Below are 8,468 nucleotides of genomic sequence, written 5' to 3' on the forward strand. Positions count from 1 at the left end.
GAAAGCAGGTTACGGCATGACCTATGTGATTTTAAGCTGCATAGCTGCCATGTGAAGGGAGGGGTGGGAGAGCTCCCTGTTCTGTTAAATGAAGTTTGACAGCACTATCTTTTTCTTCTGTGCCATTAGATGATTTTTCTTTTTTTTTTTTTTTCCACTATCTTAAATCTCTGTTCAGGTGGAAATATGGGATTGATGGAAGTCTTAGTTCAGTTTGTTAAAACAGAAACATAACTATGGAAGGCCAGAGGATGTAGGATTTCTGTGTTTCATCACATAAGAGATGGTTAATACAGGACAGTAGGGCCATGTGTTGCATATTGTTAAGAGTAATTGCATCAGACTTAATTTTTCTGTGGATCTAAGTATAACTTCCTAATGACTCTATTAAATCCTTTTGCTGACCATTATGGATGCAATTATATGTTACAATACTGTTTTGTCAATAAGCTTCTAATGAAGCCTGAATGATCTGGCCTGCTTGACCAGTCTTTTTTTTTTTTTCTTTTGTTTTTAATTTTAAAAAAAGTTCTTAAAAAAACTTTAAAGAAAGGCAATTTCCTAGATTACTGCAGGATGGCAACTCAGCAGGCAGTTGAAAGCATAGTAAAGTCTCCCTAAATGTGAGTTGCTGAGCACAGCGACATGATGAATTTTCATTCTGGAAGAATTGGCTGCTTATCCCGGCTACCTAAGTGTGTATCCCATAGGTTTCTGTCAGCCAGTTGCTGAGTCACTTGGATGTGTAGACAACTGTTTTAAAAATAAATAAATAAAATCATGCACACAACTATTTTTTCTAAAGGTGGAGAAGCACAGTCCCCAGGAGACACAATTTCCGTTAAGCTCTATTGTCATCACAGATTGTGAAACATAAATTCAGTGTTATAAACAGCTTGTAATTTCAGTCTTCCATTTTTCCTTTAGCAGTCATTAGACTGAAGCTACTGGCATAGGGTTTAAACACTATTATCACAGTTAAAAACATATTTCACTCTCCTAGTTATTGATCATAACATGCCACCTACTCACTTCTATGTTATGTATTTTGTATAGAATCGCAAGGTCTTATTTTGTGGTGCTGTCAGAAAAGTGATAATGCAGGGTAAGAAAGAGTGCAGAGGTTTGAAGTCTGTCTTCCTGTGACGATGGAGCTCATCTTTAGTGATTTAGGCATTACCTGCTTTCTTCTGCAGTTTTGTTTTTTTTTTTTGTTTGACTTTGGCAGTTTTCTCACAAGCTGACAAACTTGACCATACTGTTGACTTGACTCTGAAGTGTTGCAGGGTAGTCCATGGAATTATTCTGGAGTTGCATTTAGCTGGTGCTTCAGCTTTCCCTTCCTTGTAAATGCACATAAATATCTCGCCAGAGGTTCGAATATTCAGCTCTAATCATAATACTCAAACAATGGCTTTCAATGTTTGATGTATACTAGGCATTAATGGGTGAGGAATTTACTGTAGGTTTGATCTTTCTGTTAGCTTTTTATCTTTTTTCTTCTTCTTTTGTTGAGTCGCAGAGAATCTTGTGGGCACTGTCCGTAACCTGGGCACTGCAAATGAGAGTTAAAAGTTTGGCGTTACTTTTACTTGATTTAATAGGCAGGGGTTCTGGAGTGATCATGCAAGCTCAGCCGCTTGAATGCCAGTAGCTCTACAATACCTTTCTCCATTTTTGCCCCGTGTACCCATAAGGACGAACAGAAATCCATGCCAACTGAGACACTCGCTCATGTTATGCTATTAGTAGTAGGAGGCAACAGATGTGGCTTCAGAAGAACCGCTGAGGGATATGCTGGGTCAGTGCAGTCTTGGTAAGAGTGGATTAATTTGGGGATGACTTTGTCATGAGGATGCTTTCACGTGAGCTAGGCTAAATCTAGACCCACTTGCTCTGGTGAGCTGTGCAGAGAAGGCATCAATCAATATTATTAAATGGATTCAGTTCATTTTGTTGGCTCCATTTTTGCTAAGCTGCTGTTCCTGTTGACATTCAAAGTAAAATGTTGGCAGAGAGAAAGCAAGTGAGATGAGGGACGGAAATGTGATTTATTCTGAATTTTTTTTTCTGGAAACTTACGGGGAAGTTGGAGGAAGTTCATGGAAAGCAGCAATGCCAGAGATATCTTTAGCCAATGACAGCTGAAATTGCAAGAGCAAAAAGGCAGAGCCAGTTTGAGTTTGTGATGTGGGTTGTAGTCCTTCTGTGTTATTTTTGTGAATGTTTTGTTCTGGTCAGCTTGGTAACACTGGCCCTTGGATTGGGAATATATAGTTAGTAGAGTGGTAAAAGGGAAAATTAAAGTAGGATGTGTGTATTTTTCTAAGGACTATGGGAGACAACAACAACATGTGTGGAGAAGGGGAATCCAGTCACTTTTTAAGGTATTCGGACCAAATTTGATTGGCCTCTTGTGACACTGTGACACCACTTTTTACTTTCAAATCTGGGAGAGAAGAATTCTGTAAAAGGTTTTTAGGAGTGATGAGTGACACGAGGTAAATTAATGACAATAGACTGTATTTGTCAGAAACGACAAGTTACATTGCAATATAATCTCCAGTCCCTTGAGTGTTTAGAAGATCACAGTGGTCTAGTCTTGTCTTAAGTCTTTGTCTTCCAAAGCTTAACTTCCAATTAAATGAAGAAAAACCCCAAGCCCTCTTCCCAGGCCTTAGATGTGTAAACAAGAATGTTCTCAAGACTTCCATTCAAATGGAAACGGTTGTTTTTTGTTTGGAGTTGAGTATTCCCTTTCAAGTTTTGCGAACCAAAGATGGCAGCGTTGTGCTAGTGCTAGAAATAACAGAAGTTGAAATTCAATTATGGACTTGCTTAGTAAAAGCTAAAATGATTGACATTTTCTGGATTCTGGGGTATCTTTTATCTATTCCCCCTCTCACCCCACCCCCAGAGAGATATAACTTCAGAAAATCTTGGTAAATATGAAGCAGTTTATGTAGCGTATTCGATGAAGAGGAATAGTTCAGTGGTTGGGGAGACAACTTGAATCATGTGGTACAGATTTAGTTCCCTCCTTGTTACCAGTTCTGATATCCCAAGAGGTAATACAGAAACTGGCTTCCCTGGGAAGAGATCTAATGATTGATGTGACACATACAGGATAGGTGAGCTTAGAGAGTACAGAAATTTTGTGGGAGGTTGTGTAAGTACATTAAAGACACTAAAATATATATTTCATTCAGGGTGTCACTACGAAGGCAAAACCAAGAGCTCAGTGGGTGGTGGAATCCTGTGTTAATGTAAAGTGTCATAAGCAATCTCTCCAACCACTGATTTCTGTGAACTCCACATTTAATTTCTTCTTTGCATAGTATGCAATTAAAGAATCCTTAGACTTCTGTAGTAATTTTTTTCCTCTGAGTCTGCAGATGGTACAAATATACTGAAACTCTTCCTGGGCTTGAAGGGAAATTGTGGTTGGTAATCAGTTCCTTCTCAATCTTTCTACCTTTGCCTTCCAAGTCTTGGAGTAAAAATACAGGAACAAACCGGGCTTAAGACCAGGCCATGGACTGCAGTACCTCTCTGTTCAGCAATGACTGAATAAGAGCACTTAAAGATTTTTCTTCTTCAGGGCTATATGACAGTTCTGATTTTTTTTTTTTTTTTTAAACAAGCATAATACTTAGCAGCAAGAATGAAGAGGGAGGTTAAGGTCGAGTTTTACTTTTCCCTGTTTATAATCTGTGCGAGTGTAACATTTCCAGACTATTCTCTCTCTGTTTCCACTGATGGGTCCTGCTTCTCTTCTGAGTAATTGCAGTCACGTAGAAAAGAGGCTCCTTTTAAATCTGCTGATGGGCTTTATCGTATGTTTAGTTCCTTTTTCCTAACCTGATTCAAACCAATTGTTCAGATAACACTGAGATTAGGATGCTGTCATCAGCCAAAGTTGTTCTTTAACCTTCAAGTGTCTGCAAGGAATTTTTTGGAGCCGTTGGGTTTTCTTCAATGTGCCAGACAACCCCTCTATTGGGTTGATCCAATATATAGTAAATGTGCCAATATGCAGGCCATTATACATTATGCAGATCTAAATCCACCCGATGCAATGAACGCGTTCTTTGTTGTTAGAGAGGGATGGTAATTCTGGAGATGCTTGTCTTAAAAAGGATGCTGCATGCTGTGGATCTGAGATGAGGGCTGCTGGACTGCAGCCACATTCAGTAGCTGCTTTGGACCCTTTTTTTTTAATAAGGGCCTGCTGTAGATTAAAACTAAAAAAAAACATATGATGGAAAGGAAGTGGCTCTGCTAGGAATAAATAACAACACTGTTCAGAAGATGTGCTGATCTCCCAGAAAGACCCACAGCTCTGAACTGAGATTACTGAAGGATGATGTGGTCAAGCTTCTTTGCTCTCTCCCAAACTCCTCTAATGAATGTTACTGTGTTGAGTAACATCAGCTCTTAGCTGACCAGAGAGTACCAGTAGCTGTTTGGGAAAGCAGACCTCTCATTGAAGTGGAGTGTGCTCAGAAAAAGCAATTATTGGCAAAGTAAGATTTTTCTGGTGGTGGTGGTGTGAGCAAGCTACTCTGCTAAAAGTAGAACTAGCCACAGTTGTTTTTTGTATTGGGCCTTGTAGTTCCTTCTTTGTGTAGGAAATGATCCAGTGCTGATGGTAACATACTGTACTTGTTACCACTGTAGAGAATTTCAGGGTAGATGAGAATTTGAGCAACCTCATGCCTTCCTGTAAAAAATACCCTTTTGAACCTTGTGGATCACAGTCTTTGTCCTCCGAATGGGTGTTTTAACCCTTGGGCAGGAATATGATAAGGAATTAGAACAATTTCTTCACCGTTTTCTTTCAGCAACCAGTGTAAGAGGATACTTACTCTAAAATGGAAAAACTGAAGCTGTCCTGGCTCCTCATTTAAGATAAAGCTTTGCATTTCTACTCTGAAGTAAAGGAAACAATTTTCATAGAATGGAAGTCAAAAGAGGGAAAACAAAGGGAAATCATGACTTTGGTAATGTGCCATGAGTATACGAAACTGGAGAAAGGTGAGCAGGAGTTGATTTCAAGATTGCTCGTCAGATGTTAACGGCAGGCTGTCTATCCTGATTCTCATTTCAGAAATGTAAATGACTGTGCAGGCTGAACAAGTCTCTGTTGCTAGGGAAAGCCTGACCCAGCTGGAGCAGACTTAGGTTGAAAAGGCCTTAGACTTGCGAAAGGGTTGTGCTGGGATGACTCGATGACTCAGTGCTGCCTCGGTGCTGCTTCGTCTGACTTCTTGTGGTGGTGGTGAGAGCCAGGTAGTGATGGTTCTTAGTCTGTAATTTCTGGCTACTTAAGAGGATACTGAGACCATTCAGTGTAGTACAACTGTTTAACATTACCCAAAAAAGTAAAGGGCCAAAGGCAAGGCTTGAAATGTGAAAGTGTGTATTTTTTCCAAGAAAAGCCTAAGCACAGTTTCGTTTCCTTAGAACTTCTAAATGGAGTAACTGGGAGGAATACAGAATTTGAAAGCAAGAACTATACACTGTGATGAAATGGTTTCTTGTAGAAAATGAATTCTTCTCTTACTAAAAACAGTGAATGTGTGAATCCTGCCCTCTAACAACTTTGTATTGATAAAAAATTAACTGCTGTGAATATACATACAGCTGTGATGATGCTCTAGCAAGCAGAAGTTGTACTATATGCTGAATGTTGAATAGGAGGCTTTCTGCTGATCTGTCTTCCGTAGCGTGCCATTTTGCAAAAAGAATGGTTCCTTTGAAACACTGAAGGGCAGCAGGCAGGCCCTTCCAGGAGTAGCTAGTGACCTGAAATATCTAGTGGATATATATAAAAGGAATACAGACCTGCTGCATGGAGTAAATGATTGTTTGATGACAGAAAATGATTGAATAGCAGGTGTTTCTCAAGGTGGCAAGGTTCTTCTCCATGTCAAAAAGGTTTTTTATGATCAAAATGAGCATTAGCGAATCATAGTTAAGGTAGAGAAGAAACTGCTATTCTGAGCTCTTCGTGTCGCACGCAGCTTTGCGTTATCTGCCCGAACTGTGTGTAATCGGTGGCGTCAGCTCCCTGCCCGGTGCTGTGCCGCGTGCGTGTTTGGTCACAGCCTCTGTCCTGCTCCTTGGTGCTCCGGCCTGGAGCAGCACTTACAAAGGAGACTTGCCAGGAGATTCTGCCAGACTGAGGAATAGGCTGCAGGTCACATTAATTACTCCCAGCCTATGAACCTGTTACGTGCAAGTGTTTTTCCTGGTAGTTCATTAACCCCCATCTTGGTTACATGATCAGGCTTGGATCTGTCCTCCGACTAGGAATGGGCTGCAGGTCTTCAGAAAGACTGTAGTGTGGCGTGGGCTTTTTCAGTTACCTTTATAAGTGTATATGCCCTGCAGCACGCCCCTGGGATGCTCCCAGAAGAAAAGAGCACATGTAGGCTTCTTGCTGGATAGTAGGTGAAGCTCATTACCTTTGGACTAAAGCGCTGCTTCCAGGGTGGCATCTGTGTTGGTCTAGGTGAAGAATGCATTGCTTCTCTTTGGTATTTGACTGTATTGGGGAGTTATCTTTTCAACAAATAAATACGTATTTCTTTAAAGAACTAATTTCTTGCTCGGAATTAGGTGCTTAGCTTAGAGTAAATCTGAGAAATGATAGGCAGTTTAAGGAAGGGCTTGGAAAACTGTGAGCAGCTGAATGAAAACAGTAGGAATTGGTAATTACCTGGGTGTTACTATTGGTAATTATCCTGGGTGTTTATAATCTACCCAAGACCCAAAACTGCTGGGGCAGGGTAATAAACAGATGTTGCATTTTTAGTTTTTGTTAGAGAGCAAAATAAATATATAATAGTTAATTTCCAATTCTAAATTGGAACATGAAACAAAGGTAAGTTATACTAGTCTATAACTAGAGTATCAAAAGCTGTTAAATGGAATATAAATGCTCTAAAGAGCATTTTATGTGCGCTTCATTCTGACAGACCAGTTCATATTGTAAGTCCATATATGCTTTCTCTGAAAAGGGAGCCAAGGAAAACACAGCACAGCCAAATGGAAGTTGTCGTTGACTTTGAGCTCTGATTAATTTGTTTTTTATATAATCCTTTTCAGGGCAGCGACAAAAACGTGAAAAAAGATGATGCATTGTGGTCTAATTAACTTTTGTGAACAACGTGAACTTTAAAAGAAATGTCTTTTAAGGAAAAAAACCCCCACGACTATCTGCTTTAATTGGAACTGTTTTTTCCAAATGTCAGCGTGGACCAAGATGCTTGTCCTATTTCATGTTTGGGTCTCTGCAGTTCTCATTATATGCATGAAGTTCTGCAAAACATAACTCACTAGATTAACTAGTAAGTTCTTAAATGAGAAATGTCAACAGCATGCTCATCTGTAATCAGTTTCTAACATTAGGGCCCACTGGACTTTAGCCTCTTCTGTATTAAGGGAATGATATTTCATAATTGAGGCAAGTGAGTACATACTTTTGCCATAAAGTTCTAGGAATCTCACTGATTTATAAAAGCATTAAATATCTAAAATTAAGTAACTTTCAAGCTGAGACAAACATAAAGCTAAAAGTGATATGACTTTCAAAGCCCAGCCTCAGAAAAGACGCATGAACAGATATATAATGCTTTAGTTAACGGTTGCTGCCATTTCTCTTACAAATTGTTCTTTAGGGTATTGTAACTCAGCTGTTTTTAAACCCATCACTCTGGAACCTTGCCTACAAAATGTCAGCGCAAGTGCAAATTTTATTCCTTTAACAAAATAAAGGGCTTGGAGCAGTTGCGCTTTCTAAAATTTTATTGCAGTAAAATAAATTTTGCTACTTTGGCTTTGCCATAACAGGAACCATACTGTTCACCTTGTCCTGCCAGCAGGTAGAGAGAGAAACGAAAACAGTTTAATTGGGAAAACAATTAAACTTGCCTTTTTTAAAAAAGAGAAGCCCAGTGTCAAAGTGTAAATATACTCATGTTATTGTCGGACTGTGTTTTGGGCAGAGGGCACTGTCCCTTGAGAGTGGGTGGAGGGATAGTTGTTTTAGAAGAAAATTTCAGAAGTTAAAAGCAAGCCTTGGGTACCAGTTTATTAAAGGAATTTAATCTGGGTTGAGGTTGTCTTTCGTACAGATTCAGGGAAGAAGCCCACATTTCTGCATGTGACCAGTAACACCTCTTACCAGATCTGTTCTCTTGGAGTTCTTTAACATTCCTCCTCTCCCATCTGGCTTCTAAAGCATGGATAATGCCAACCCATTCGCCTTTTTTATGTTTTCCTGAAGTTAAAGCCTTGACACATATTCCAGACAGTAGTATGCAATTATTCTGTAGTCAGTATGTACTAAAATGGGGATTTTCTGTCTCGCTGCTCGCGATAGCCAAATGTTAATGTTGGTGCATTAGTGTTGGTAGTTTTTTGGGGGGGGGGGGGGGGGTGGGGGGGGGGGGTGTGTTTTG

This window comes from Phaethon lepturus, unplaced genomic scaffold (assembly GCF_000687285.1).
Source record: "Phaethon lepturus isolate BGI_N335 unplaced genomic scaffold, ASM68728v1 scaffold8660, whole genome shotgun sequence".
NCBI lineage: Eukaryota > Metazoa > Chordata > Aves > Phaethontiformes > Phaethontidae > Phaethon > Phaethon lepturus.